We start from the raw sequence: 15,255 nt of genomic DNA, 5'->3' as shown, positions 1-15,255 counted from the left end.
TAGAGGTCTGAAAAATGGCAACTGTGAGGGCAGCTCCAAAGAGAAAAAATATTTTTCTATCATCTGCCAGTCTCTTCCTAGCCATTCAACTCTGCTTCCAGAAAACTGAGGTAAGGATAAAGCTTCATTTTAATCAAACTTTCCACTCTACATCCTCCTTTCCTAATTCTCCATTACTTCTGCATGAATTTAGTAACTGGCCAAGGCAGAACTTTCGGGCATATATTAATTTTTCTTTGCACTAGTGACTCTCAATTCCCTGTAAGCACAATGGCATCTTAGGCATACAGCCTTTGGTAAAATGAACCTACTATGTGCAGTCAATGTGTTATGCATTTCACATCTATCATCTCACTGATTTCTCAAACAACCCTGTGAAATACGTATTAATATCTAACTCAGAAGAGCAAATCAGGGATCTTCTCTCTAAAACCATATAGTGGTACTAATTTTTTCTTCAGCCAAGAAAAGTGAAAAACGAATTTGAAAACAGATCTTTATGGAATGGTTATTTTCAACCATGCCTATATCACACACTACTGTTTCCAATTATCACTGAGTATTATGCACAATTTTTTAAACTCCACCTAAAGTATGACACACACATTTCACAATACCTTAGGAAGAGTAGAAAAGAGGTACCAAATTCAAGGTTTCAAAAAATTACTCTAACCAAAATGCGTATATAAAATTTTTATTCCAAAAACTTTAAATGGAAAGGGAGCTAGGTTTAGAGTATGCAATGTAACCTAATATTTAAACTAAATGATTGGAATTTACTTCCAAGTGGAAAGTAGCTTGACAGAGAACTTGAGTTCTGTGTGTTTTATTTTTCTAATGGTAAGAGTACCAGTGCCTCCATTTTTCTCCTACACAGATAATAACCAAGTATTCAGAAAACTTCTGAGAAAACAGAAGAATTAATGAGATGCTGGTGTGGAAACAATGAAATTCCTTACAGAAAGAAATAGTATCTTTAAACATAAACAGATGTTTCTGATACAAGCAACTAGAATCTCAGATCATTGCTGATAAGATTCTTTCTAACTCTAACCCTACCAAAAAAAAAAAAAAGGAAAGAGGAAAAGGAATTAGAAAAAAATGTCAAGGTGGGGAGGGTACAGCTGAGTGGTAGAGTACAATGGTAGAGTGCATGCATAGCATGCATGAGGTCCTGGGCTCAATCCCCAGCATCTCCATTAAAAATAAATAAACAAATAAACATAATTACCACCACCACCATGGCCAAAAAAAAAAACACTGTCAAAAGTCAACAGACTTTTTTTTTTTTTTTTTTTTGCTGTATGATATGGTACATTTAATGTGTACTTAACTGAATGGGGTATAAATCCTCAAAGTTCCAGATATACATAAAAAGACTTAAAAGCATGGTGTCTTCATTCGTGGAGGAACCTACTCATTTTTGCCTATTAAAATAAAGATAAAACTCTAATTGTTTAAGTGCAACAAAACCTGTTAAAAATCATGTGAGTGCATGATTGCAATTTATTCCTTGATAAAAAGGAAAAAGAACCTGAGAAGATCCTCAATAAACTGAGCTGTTAAGGACTATAAATTTGATCTATTTTGAAGAGTCTGGTGGCCTTCTGGATGAAAATAGTAGACCAAGATCAAAGTTTACAAAATAATAACAGGAAAGATAGAAGTGCATAACCTGAAGAAGAATCAACAGCTCTGCAGTCACTATTACTCCAGGACCCTAATATACAATGCCACTTTCAGTAGCCTGTGACTAAAAATCCACACATCCTTATACTCTGGTGTGGAAGCAGACAAGAATTGTTCATGGGTCCTTAATGCTTTTTGGATCATATACTGTTTGTGAATCTGTTAAAACCCACAGACTCAGTCACTGGAGTGACATACACGAAATGCATGAATGGACATGCACAGTGTTTTTGATACAATTTCAAATAGTTCATGGATTCTCCTAAAGCTTGTCTACAGACCCTCTATTAAGAATTATTGGGAAAAGGAACCCTTTTACACTGTTGACAGGAATGTAAACTGATGCAGCCACTGTGGAAAACAGTATGGGGGTTTCTCAAAAAACTAAAAATAGAACTACCATAGAACTACCATATCATACAGCAATTCCACTCCTGGCTATATACCCAAGAAAAACAAAAACACTCATTTGAAAAGATACTTGCACCCTGATGTTCACAGCAGCATTGTTTACAACTGCCAAGATATGTCCACCAACGGACGAATGGATAAAGATGTGGTATATGTATACAATGCAATACTACCCAGCCATGAAAAAGTGAAATGTTGCTATTTGCAGCATCACGGATGGACTTGGAGGGTATTACGCTAAGTGAAGTAAGTCAGAGACACACAAATACTGTATGGTATCACTGATGTGTGGAATCTAAAAAACAAAACAAATTAGTGAATATAAGGAAAAAGAAGCAGACTCACAGATATAGAGAACAAACCAGTGGTTATTAGTGGAAAGAGGGGAAGGAAGACGGACAATACAGGGCAGGGGATTAAGAAGCACAAACTATTATGTATAATATAAGCTACAAGGATATGTTGTACAACATGGGGAATATAGCCAATATTTTATAATAACCATAATTGGAATATAACCTTTAAAAATCACAAATCACTGTATTTGTACACCTGTAACTTACAAAATACTACTGTACATAAACTATACTTCAAAAAACCAAAACACTCCTGTTCCTGTCATGACTAAAGAAGAGTTGAGCATCTATCACTAAGCAGTCTTGTCTTCTGCTTTCCAGCATAGGTAACTTACTTCCAAAGCCACAAATGGTCTTTGTGAAATGGTACTTTATTTTGTTTTAATTTTTCTTCACATCATTATAGGAAAAAAAAAATTTATTCTCCTTGTCTTGTCCATCACATATAACCCCACACTGGGGATAATGTTATTATCTATTGAACTGTATTTTTTTTCTGCACACATATACATGCATACATGTTTGTTTGACAAAACTAGGACTACACTGTTATTACTAAAAAAAAAAATCACAAATACCTTGGATGAAAACTTATGAAATTTAAATAACCATCCCAATTTAGCTGGTTCCTATATTTAAAACACTTATCCCTCCCCCTATACCAACTTCATTCTTAAATTCTCTGTAAATACATTTTTGTCGATTTTGTTTACTCTTTCAAAAAACGTCTTGGTTTGACTGATTTTTTTTTCCATTGTTTTGTTTTAATCTGTGTTTTACTTATTTCCTCCCTGATCTTTATTATTTCTTTCCTTCTGCTAACTTTAGGTTTTGTTTGTTCTTCCTTTTCTAATTCTTTTAGGTGGTATAAACACATTTTAAAAATAAACTGATATTGAAGTCTTGTACTATTGAACATCGTGTACTACAAGCTACATTTTTACAGGGAAGGAAACTAAAATTCAAAGAGATTTTCAAACTTTCTCCAAATCACAGAGTTGGTATTAGAGTTGGGACCAGAACCTCAAACACCCAGATTTCACAACACCGCATTTCTCATTACATCATGCTTCCTCCTGTTTTTCAATCTAAAATGCACTAAAAAAGAACACCACTTAAGACACTCACATAACAAACTTTTTTTTGTAAACTGCATAATTATTCCATTTTAAAAACTTGAATCTTTATACTCTGTTATGTGTTTTTCACTAAGGCCTGACACACTGGAAGTAATATGGTTATAGCTTCTTCCCTTATCTCTCTGGTGTCCAGTCTTATAACAGAGTTCTATTAAATAAATCTTATTGTTCAAACATTATTGTCGGTTTTAACCAGCTTCCTGTGATAACCCAGTAGAAGTAACTGCACAGTGCCAGCTACCAGTTCATCAATAAAACTGTAAGCCCTTAACTTTTAAGATTTCTTTATGCAACACAATGTCATTGGGGAAAGCTCCCTCTCATTCATGCTAAACAAGCATTTATGATACCAGACACTCACTATAGAATGAAACATTCCCTTTACTTAAGGAAAGGTCACAATCTAGGAAAGAAATAGAAAACTTAATTGTCATAAATGTGTCGAGTGCTATAGTACAAGAACAGTAGTGGCACAAAAAAAGGAGAGATGAACTTTCTGTGGGACAAGAAAAGTCTCAAAGTTGGAATCTTTAAGTTTGGATAGAAATTTTGCAAATGGACACAAAAGGGGAAGGGTGTTTCAGGCAGTGGAAAAAACACAAGTTAAAGACAAAAAGGTACAAATCAAGTGGTAAATAACTTTCAGTTTTTCCACAGTAACAAAGCAACATGTTGTAAGCCTGAACATTTTTCAGAATATTTTTTCTTTGTGGAATGAGAATGTAGATTTTAACAAAATTCAGTTATTCCTTCTTTTTAAACTGCACTTTTGTTAACTATTTTTCTATAAACTGCCCAAATGGGACTAGCCCATCATTAACAAAAAATAATGTGATAGGTTCTGTCTTTACAGAAGTTATGATTATTTTAATTATTATCTGCCTTTAAAGCAAGGAGAGAGGAAAATCTGTTTTCAAAAAGTTTAGTAAATAATGCCACCAGTTTCACGAATCCCTGTGGCAATTCAGGCCCCTTGACTGATATGAGATTTCTGTTTTGCAGAAATAAACTTCTTTTGGGACTCCAACAACAGATAACAATACAGATACCACATTTTATCTACCTAGGAACAGAATAAGTAACCTGTGAAGTTATTTACAAAAGTCCAAGTCACTGTCAATATAAATAATCCTGAAAATAGTACAATTTATGAAGTAGTAAGATGTTAAAAGATACTGATGACCAAAATTTTGAATACCTAATCATGTTCAATTCCATAACTAGCTCATTGTGATGGCTGATTTATAGAATAGCCAACCATGTCAAATTAACATCTGTATTTTGATGAAATGGACATGGCTCTTTCAACTGTGCTCAATTAAGGCTGCCTCCTTTTACATCAGCAGTGTTTTAGGCCTTGCATTTATTCTGCACCCCTCCCCCAAATCATGCCATGCATCATCTGCAGTGAATGCATACAAGGGAAAGGGAGTAAAGGAAACGAAGGCAAGAGGAAAGGTGGGATAGAGTTTATTATATGCCTACTAAGCGCCAAATAACCAACATGATTACTGTTTGCTATGCTGCAAAGAACATGCAGCAAGATTACATATGCGTATTATTTAAACACTATAAAATCAAGTTCTTAAAATGGTTCACAAGGTGTTTCCTGTGCTGGTCCCTGCTTTCCCTCTCCAGACATCTCAGATTACCTTCAACTTGACTCCAAACCTCATCTTAGACTTTTGTTCCTTCAGGAAAGTCTTCTCTATCAACCCTGAACGACTCCTTTCTCTTCCTTTCCAATTGATTCTTAATACACTGTTTTGTAATTTCCCTATCTGCATGCCTGTCATCAAAACATAAGTTTCTCAGGGGCAGGGACCCTGGCATGTACTAGATCAAATATTTATTAAATATTCATTGAATGAATGGCTTAAAAGTAGATGGCAGCACTTAATGGCTCTATAAAACTTTTAAAAGTTTCTAAGACATTCTGGATTTCCTTCTCTTGCCCACAACCATCTCCCTTACCCACAAACTCCCTGATTTTTCCACTTAATTAAATTCTACTTGCTCTTCTGTTCCATTTTGTAAGAATTAATTTTATTTACTATTTGTCACTTATCTCCCACTTATGATTCTATATCATTTAACATTCTCCAATGAAATGTTTCCTGTAAAAATTTGGAAAATACAGTAAAATTGTTATTGAAAATACAAGAAAATTTATTATTAACATCACCACACAGAAGTAACCACTATTTGTATTTTGATAAATTTTCATCAGGGCTTTGTTTCTTACTATATAAGTCATTTATAAACGCTTAATAGTTATAACCACTGTTATCAGTTTTACCCTTCCTTTACTATGAATTTATATACTATCTACTTGTAAAAATATGCAGTATTATCTGTAGGCTAGCTTTTTTTTTCTTAACCCAACTAATATCATACCATACATATTATATGAAGCTTCCTCTGCTGTGGTCTGAATGTCTATTTCCCCCCAAAAATTCATATGTTGAAATCCTAAAGCTCACCGTGACAGTATGAGGAAGTGGGGCCTTTGAGAAGCACTGTAATTGCCAGGTGGGACTAATGCTCTTATGAAAGAGGCCCCTTGGAGCTCCCCAGCCCCTTCCAGTATGTGAGATACAACAAGGGGTCTGAGACCCAGAAGAGAGCCCTCCCCAACCATGCTGGAACCAGATCTTGGATGTCTATCTGGCCTCTGCAACTTGTAAGAAATAAATTCTGGTGTTTATAAACTACCCAGTCTGTGCTATTTGGTTATAGCAACCCAAATAAACTAAGATATCAATTTTTTAAAATTCAACAATTTACTTGGAAATTTTCTCAGTACATATGGATCCTCCCTATTTAAGTATAGGTAGAACAGATTAGCCATTTTGTTGTGATCATTTAGGTTATTTTCTACATTTCTGCCAGTACAAACATTACTGGCTGTACATACCTGGTTTTGGATGTGTAATTTTTTTTTTCCTTCAAGATAGACACTAAGATATGATCTACTGAAGATCCATCTCAAACTTATTTTTTTTGGAAGTCCTCCCTGTGCTGTTCAGTTCACTGTCATCTCTGCTTCTGTATAATTCACAGTGATAATTCTTATACTTTTGTATTTGTTATGTAGATCCTGTACTGTTATTTAGTTTTTTTATGCATTAAGGTTGTTTTTCATCAAATTAAAAATAAGCACCTCAAAGGATTACATCTCATGCTTTCTGTATCCCAATTGCACAGTATCTTATACATGGTAGACATTCAATAAATATTTGTGGAACACCATGAAAACTTTAAAAGAAAACATGGTCTTGTCTGATAGGATTACCTTATTTCTTTATTTCAAAATAAAAGATTACATGAACTCTAACACTGGGATATTACTGCTTTAGATTTCATTTTCTCCATGAACCTTACAAAGGACAAAACCAAAATGCCTTACTCAAGTACAAAATATTACATCTATGATTTCTTTTTACCTACATGTCTTATAAAGAGAAACATTATCTGGCAGGATTTATATACTTCAAAAGTGATACTAGGGAGAGTAATGCCAGCAAAATGGCCAACTAGGAAAATACAGGCCCTCCTTCACCCACAGAGACACTGAGTTAACAGCAATATAAAGACCAGAACACCACCATGAGAACTCTGGAGAGCAGTTAAGAAGTGATAGCACCCGGGCTATTATCAATCCAACACAAGATTCCAACGCAAGGGGTAGGAAAATCCGTAGTGTTTGGTCACCCATTCACGCTGCTCCCCCTGCACAGCAGAGCGTGAAGCAACCAGGAAGAAACCCCTCATGCCAGGTCTCTTCCCTCGGGAACACAAACAGAACAGACAATCTGAACAACACTGGCTTGTCTGGGGACCACCTGAGGGACTGGCTTCTGTTTGGGGTAACTCGGAGCACTAACAGGACAGGAACCAGAGCAGCAAGACACTGTAAACAAGAGGCAAGAAGCACCCTGGAGCTGCAGCGCTACAGGCAAATCCCAGGGGAGGCTGAGATCAGAAAAGGCTTGGGAGGTTCCACAAGGAATCCAGTATGCAAGGGCCAGGATACATGGTTGCTTTTTCATATGCCCAAATCCCAGCAAAAAACGACTAAGCATGTAAAGAAACAGGGAGGTATGGACCATTTAAAGGAACAAAATTAAATTCCAGAAAGAGACTCTAAAGAAACACAGATCTATGAGTTGTCACACAAAGAATTTTAAGTAACGGTCATTAATGGTCTCTTCAATAAATGTTGTTGGGAAAAGAACAAAATGGGACCAAAATTAACCCAAAATGGATTAAAGACCTGAATGTAAGACCTGAAACTATAGAACTCCTAGAAGAAAACATAAGCAGTAAGCTCCCTGACATCAGTCTGGGCAGGGACTTTTTGGATTTGACACCAAAAGCAAAGGCAACAGAAGTAAAAATAAACAAGTGGCAATACATTGACTAAGCTTCTACACAGCAAAGGAAGCAATCAACAAAATGAAAAGGCATTGTACTGAATGGGAGAAAATACCTGCAAGTCATACAACTGAAAAGGTGTTAATATCAAAAAAAAAAAAAATATATATATATATATATAAACCCTCATACCAGTCAATGAAAAATCAACCTGATTAAAAAATGGGCATGAACTGATATTTTCCCAAAGATGACAAAAAATGGCCAAGAAGCATATGAAAAGATACTCAACATCACTAATCATCAGGGAAATGCACATCAAAACCCCAAGATTTCGCCTTATACATGTTAGGATGGCTTCTATCAAAAAAACAAAACAAAAACAAAGCAAAATAAGTGTTCCCAAGGTTATGAAGAAATCGGAACCCCAGTATACTGACGTAAAATAGTGCAACTGCTGTGGAAAAATGGTATGGCAGTTCCTCAAAAAATTAAAAATAGAATTACCATATGATCCAGTAATCCTACTTCTGGGTTTATATGCAAAAGAACTGAAAGCAGGGTCTCGAAAAGGTATTTGCACATCCATGATCTCAGCAGCACTATTCACAACAGCCAAGATGTGGAAGCAAACCAAATATTCATCAGTAGATAAATGGACAAACAAAACGTGGTCTACACACACACACGGGGGAATATTACTGAGTCTTAAAGACAAATTCTGTATGATTCCACGTTTCTGAGGTATCAGTTCATAAAAACAGAAAGTAGAATAGTGGTTACCAGCGGCTGAGGGGAGGGAAGAAAAGAAGAGTTTTTAAATGGGTATAGAGTTTCGAATTTGCAAGATGAAATAGTTTGGAAATCAATTTCAAAACAACGTGAATACACTTAACACTACTAAAATGTACACTTAAATGTGGTTAAATAGTAAATTTTACATTATGTTTTTTTACCACAATTTTTTTTAAAGTTACACTAATTGTATTTCTATTTCTAAGTATGCTTCTTTGATTCAGCACTTGTGTTTCCTTAAACCTCTCTCCTTTTCTTGCATTTTAGCATGGAGATCAACTAATAGATGTCTTTTTCCAGAAAAATGGAATATTCTCTAAGTAACAAGACATTCTCTCCAGATAGAAATGAAGAATTTTGACAATGACACATCACTGCAGAGCTTTAAAGACCTAGTACCAAAAAAAATACCTTATTGCCAAGAAAAAGAGTAAGAGCTACTTCTACTCCTTTCTAATTTTTCCTTCATACCTTGTTACTCATAAGCACTCAATGTTAAAAAAGAGAATTCTTTAAAACATAATCAACTTCTTTAGTCCTCATCTAAATTCTATTTCTCATATGTGTCATTTTTTAAAGAACAATAATTACATTAAAATAACTACAACACTAAGTGAAATAATTATAATTCTGAGGTTCTGTTCTCTCAAGTGGTCCCCCAACACAACTGTTTACGATGCCCAGAGCGTGTGAACATGAACATCACCACAGCCAGACACACAAAGGGACAACTCTTCCTTCATAGACTACAGAAACATCTCTAGCAGTAAAATGACAACATTAGTCAAAAGAAGAGACCCAAAGATCACATATGAATGGTTGACAAACCAAGCAACAAGAGGTTTTTTTTGTTTTGTCTTGTTTTTTGGTGGGGGGAGATAATTAAGTCTACTTATTTACTTTTTAATGGAGGTACTGGGGACTGAACCAGTACCCAGGGCCTCCTGCATGCACTCTACCACTTGAGCTACACCCTCCTCAACAAAGTTGTTTGGAATTGTTGTCTTTCTTTTGAGAGGATTCTTTTGAGAGGACCATCTGAGCATTATGAAATGTCATCCTTTACCTCCAGTAACACTTATTGCCTGAACGTCTAACTTATCTAGCTTTAACATCTTTCTTTTGGTTAGTGTTTATTATCTTTCCATATCTTTTTACTTTTTTTACTTTTCTGTGGTCCAATAACAAATGACAGCTTTTGGATTTTCTTCAGTCAGGTAAGTACTTGGTAGGGTAGTGGGTGGTGTGAGGAAATAAAAAACAAACAAGCCTATTTATGCCAAATGTATAGAAAGGTCAGGACTTAGAAGTGTCGGGGGCTATTCTAAAATTTTACAAGGGCATTGGGTTAGGTCTGAAAACAGAAGAATTGTAAGTACTTAAAATGAGCAGTTAGATCAGCAGCTCATTCTCCTGACACACAGGGGATCAGTCCAGAGATTTATTTTCTGGGGAGACTGAAACAAGGGACAAGAAGGATTCTAGATTAAGAGACCTGAGACATAGCTGAGGTCTGGAATGAGGTACCATTCTAAGAACAGAAGGATTAAACTGATAAATGAAAACTTCAGTCCTCTTCCTCCTAGTATTCCACAACACAAGGCGGACAAGCTTATTACCACTACCATCATCCATCCACGGGCACAGGTAAAAGTCTGAATAATTGCTGTGGAAAAACTGACTGAAGATAAGACCTACAGATACTGATAAGGGGAGGGGTCTGCAATAAAGTGGACCTCTGCCCAATTACTCTGCGGTGAAAGCCATCCACCTACCAGAGCTCACAAAGGAGAGCTTCCCACACCATTTTAATGCCTTCCTCAAACATGAAGAGAAAGCCATGGATGACCAGACACTTGAGAAAAGCTTCTAACAAAAATTCAGAGATTAAAACACCCAGGGGGGAGAGAGAGAGAGAGAGAGAAGAGAGAGAGACTCTGAAGAGACAGAGACAATATAGGAAGCAAGAGAAAATATCCTCAGTGACAAAACAAAACCTATAAAATAAGAACAGGATGTTAGGGAAAAAGTATTCATCAAAGAGGAAAAAGCACTTGAGAGAACTAAAAATATGATAAAAATACTTAATAGAAGGATTGGAAAGTAAGTTTTAAGGAAACTTCTCAGAAGTCAGAATAAAAGAAAGAGACAGAAAATAAGGAACCAGAACAAAATAAAAGGCTACATCACGAGATTCAACTGACTAACAAAAAGAGAACAGCTGTGGGGGAGAAAATTAAACAAACAGTATAAATGAACTACAGCTATATGCAGTAACCTGGATCAACCTTAGAAAAAAAAATTGGGGTGTGGCTTAAACATTAATTTCTCACACTTCTGGAGGTTGGGAAGTCCAAGATCATGGTGTTGGCAGATTCAGTGTTTGGTGAGAATCCTCCTCCTGGTTCATAGCAGGAGTCTTCTCGCTGAGTCCTCCCATGGTGGAAAGGGTCAGAAAAATATTTTTGCATAAAAAGCAAGTCACAGAAGACTATAGAAGCTTTAATATCACTTTATAAAGCCCCTAAACAAGTACAACAATGTCACATACATATGTAATTCACTTTTTTTTTAAGTAAATAAAAGTGAATGAAATAAAACATTTTTGAACAGTAGGAGATTCACACACAGTTCTAAGAGCATGGTGATGGTGATGACCCCATCCTTTAGTTGTGTGGTAGGTTCACAGGTCATTTGTTTATCACAGTGTGTCATATTACATAAGTTTATTTTTATATGAATAAAATATTGTGTAATAAAAAATTTAAAACAAAATCAGCTTTTCTCCCGTCAGGTTAGAGCTTGGCAGGTTAGTGGGAGGTGTGGTGAAAACGAATTTGAAGATTTTGATGGAATAACAATTGATATTGTAAGAGTCTTCTAATGTTTCTAGATACAGTCTTTCAGTTTTCCAGATTGAAAGGACCCAGAAGTATCCAGCCCAACAAATGCCAAGACTCACACCAAAGCTCATCACTGTAAAACTTCAGGACAGCAGAGACAGAGAAGACTTAAAAACTGCTACCCAGAGGACTGAGAATTAGTATGGCACCTGATGCTAGTAGCATCAGCAGCTAGAAGATATAAAGACACAATGCTTTATAAAATTCTATGGGAAATTATTTCCAACCTAAAATTCCACACCCAGTCAATGAAGTATTAGAGCAAAATAAAGAAATTTTGAAATACATATAAATTTCTGGAAAACTATCTTCCATGCATCCTTTTTCATAAGGCCCTCTGGATAATGTGCTTCATTAAAAAAAAAAAAGAGTAAGTCTATAAAGAAGACAACATGAAACCAAGGAAACAGGGATCTTTTAACAGATTAAGAAGTTCCATGACAAAAGCTGTGCGGTCTTAGAGAGCAATCAGTTCAAGAGTGAGGACTCCAGGAGGCGTATCGCCAAGAAAAAGATCTGAGAACACATAATGTTTTTCAAAGTACTGAGAGAAGATTTATAGTTCTTACAGAATTTGGAGATGACCTAATTACAGCTATAAAGAATAATAAAAATTGAAGCAATTAACTCCATAGACAACAAAAAACTGTATAAAAGGGGAAATGTAATCATATTATACTCTAAGGTCCAAGGTGTGAAAAATTCATACTGGCAAAATGTAAACAATATATTGAAATTTAAGTAAATTTAGTAAGATGTGGGCAGGAGAGATAACATGAGCTAAATCATCAACTTCATTGTAGGAAATCAACAGGTATTATCTAAAATGGGAAAAAAAACAGTGTTAAGCATGTTATTTTAAAATTATTTAGCTAAATTCCAGAATAAAAAGTTAATAAAAGTTTAAATATGGTTGTTTGAGGAAAGTAGGAAACAGGATAGAGTTCTGGTTATCAGAAACTCGGACAGTAAAGCCTTTTAAAAAGAAGTTTTATACTACGTGATCAACATAAAAATTAAAATAAATTTTCCTTGGGTTAAATATGCTGAAGAAAATAGTTGTTTGTGAGAGCTTTGACAACCTGAAAGATGACAGTAAATGAGTCTATGGAAACTCCATCACAAAAATTATTTAAAATAGCAGATTCACAAGCAAGTAGAATTTTTATACTTCTAGTGTTGAAAAGCAGAGATGATGTTTAAATTCTTGATTTCCACAATTCCACAGAGATTCATACTGAAATAATATTAATTTCTTAACATCATTTGTTCCTGTAGCTTATTGTGTCCTAAAGTCACAATTCAGTCTTCCTTTGTCAGAATGCTTTTCAGTGCTTCCAGCTGTGATTTCAAAAATGGTACTAGGACAATACTGAATTGTGAAGCCATAGTGAATGATGAGAGAGAGAAGCTAACAGGAAGAAAAACTTACAAGGGTACAAACCTTAATTAAGAGAAATAAAGACAGTTCCTATAGAAAATACATATTTAAAACACTTAAATAATAGAAAAGAGTGGCTTTTGCTATTTTTCACATTGAACATATGATATTGTGATTTATGATACATATCTATTTTGGTCTTATGTCCATGGTTCCTAGATTGTGGCTCCCAAGACTCCTGGAATTCCTAAGAGGTAAAACCAATGGGAGCATCTTTTGTTACAATATTTGGTCTTTGGTCCGCAGTTCCTCAAAAAGCTTCAGAATATAAAGGTGAAATGGGTGTCTTATTATTCATAACAAGCCCCCTTCAACCACACCTGAATTTATGTTAATAAGGTGACTTTTATAAAGCCCCTACGTAACCCATGGATGGTGGGTTCCATGCCAGGGGAACCAACCCCCCAGGGGACCCACTCATGTGATTAGAGGGCTAGAACTTTCAGTCCACCCCACCCAACCCAACCCCGACTCCTAGGGAAGGAAAGAAGGACTAGAGATTACACTCAGTCACCAAAGACAAATGGTTTAATGAATCACACCTACGTAATGAAGCTTCCATAAAAATCCCTGGACTATCTGGAGATAGTCTGGAGAGCTTCAGGGTTGGAGAACACGGGGAGGTCCTGGCAGAGGGCATGGAAGCTCTGTCTCTTCCCACACACCTTAGCCTACACATCTCTTCCATCTGGCTGTTCCTGAGTTACCTTTTTGTAATAAAGCTGTAGTCTAATAAGTAAGTATTTTCCCAAGTTTTCTGAGTGGGTCATGGGAAGGTTCTACAGCCAGCTGGTCAGAAGCACAGGTGACAACATGCACTTGCGATTGGCAGCTAGAGGGGGATGAGGGCAGTGTTGTGGAACTGAGCCTTTAATCTGTGAGATCTGATGCTATCCTCAGTGTCAGAACTGCATTAAATCGTAGGACACCTATCTGGTGTTGCAGAGGACTGCCTGGTGTGGGGGAAAAAATTCCACATATCTGGTGACGAAAATTGAAGTGTTCTTTGTGAGCAGTAAAGGAGAGACACATAGGAATGCTTTTCTTCTTATACAAACATCAATGCCTTTTGCAAAGATTTTTTGCCAGTTTCAATGGTAGCTAATTTTTTTACCTCATTTTTAGGTAAATCCCACTGAAACAGTAAAAAATAACTCAGTAAAGTTAGTTTAGATGTGACAAAGTGTGACTCATCTAAATGAGGAAACTAATTTTATTCAATCGATTTTATTTAGTAAACACTAAAGCTACATATCCTCAGCAGGATGAAAACGATATTAAAAGTCAGGCCTGTCCTGATTTCTGTACCAATCTACAAATCTCTGTGCCCTAATGCAACAAAGATAATGACACAGAACTATAAGCAAAAACCAGGAATACAGATCACAAACTAGTATGTAGACTCAAGGCGGGTAATTTATACTGTGGTCTAAATTTTCCTGAGCTGTAATCAGATCAGAAAACCTTTATGTTCACATTCTCACAAAGCTAAACTTCTGACAATAGAAAATAACCTGAATTCCATTTTTATGCAGAGAAACTTAAGCAAAGTCACCTTATGCCCTACGGCCTTCTGGGCAAACGTTCCTAGGAAGAACATATTAATCCCACAAATATTTATCTAATTTGATTCTATGTTTGATGTAACATATCACAAATTACGTAAAGATAATGTATGATACCCAAGGAATATGGAAAATGGAAGAAAGCTTATCAAAGAAATATTTCAGGTCGTGAACAATCACATTTGACAGTAACAAAATGGGCTAGATTGTTTTCTTCAGCTGTTTTGCATTCTTGTAGCAGACAACAGTTCCAAGAAGTAGAAAATGTGGACCCTGTTCTTTTGCCTAGAAGAATGTATAGTTGTGTCCTGAACAATCTACAATCATTGAAAACAAGTCTCATGTTGGAAAGCCTGTGGTGAGTTTAAGTCCGAGAGCAACGTTAAAGATACTCTAGTCCTACACTACGCTAAGGTGGTTATTTAAATGTGTATCTGCATAGCTGCTTAACATGTGAGACTTTTATTAACAAGCCAAGAGTGTGCTCCCTAAGACTGCTATGTTCTAATAAGCCTCTATTCCACTAAAATCCTAGAAAACATTTTCCACAGAGCATCCATGTAGGGGAGGTTATATCAA

At 35.8% G+C, this 15,255-nt stretch overlaps 1 protein-coding gene across 9 annotated transcripts in view; it reads right to left on the bottom strand.

The window, feature by feature from the left end:
• The window catches only part of TMCC1 (transmembrane and coiled-coil domain family 1), a 180,272-nt gene that overhangs the window by 99,243 nt on the left and 65,774 nt on the right, over nt 1–15,255 (bottom strand). The window lies entirely within an intron of this gene.

Source organism: Camelus bactrianus, chromosome 17 (assembly GCF_048773025.1).
Source record: "Camelus bactrianus isolate YW-2024 breed Bactrian camel chromosome 17, ASM4877302v1, whole genome shotgun sequence".
Classification (NCBI taxonomy): domain Eukaryota; kingdom Metazoa; phylum Chordata; class Mammalia; order Artiodactyla; family Camelidae; genus Camelus; species Camelus bactrianus.
The sequence above is the reverse complement of the archived record's forward strand: the minus strand, read 5'-3'. Positions and strand labels throughout refer to the sequence as shown.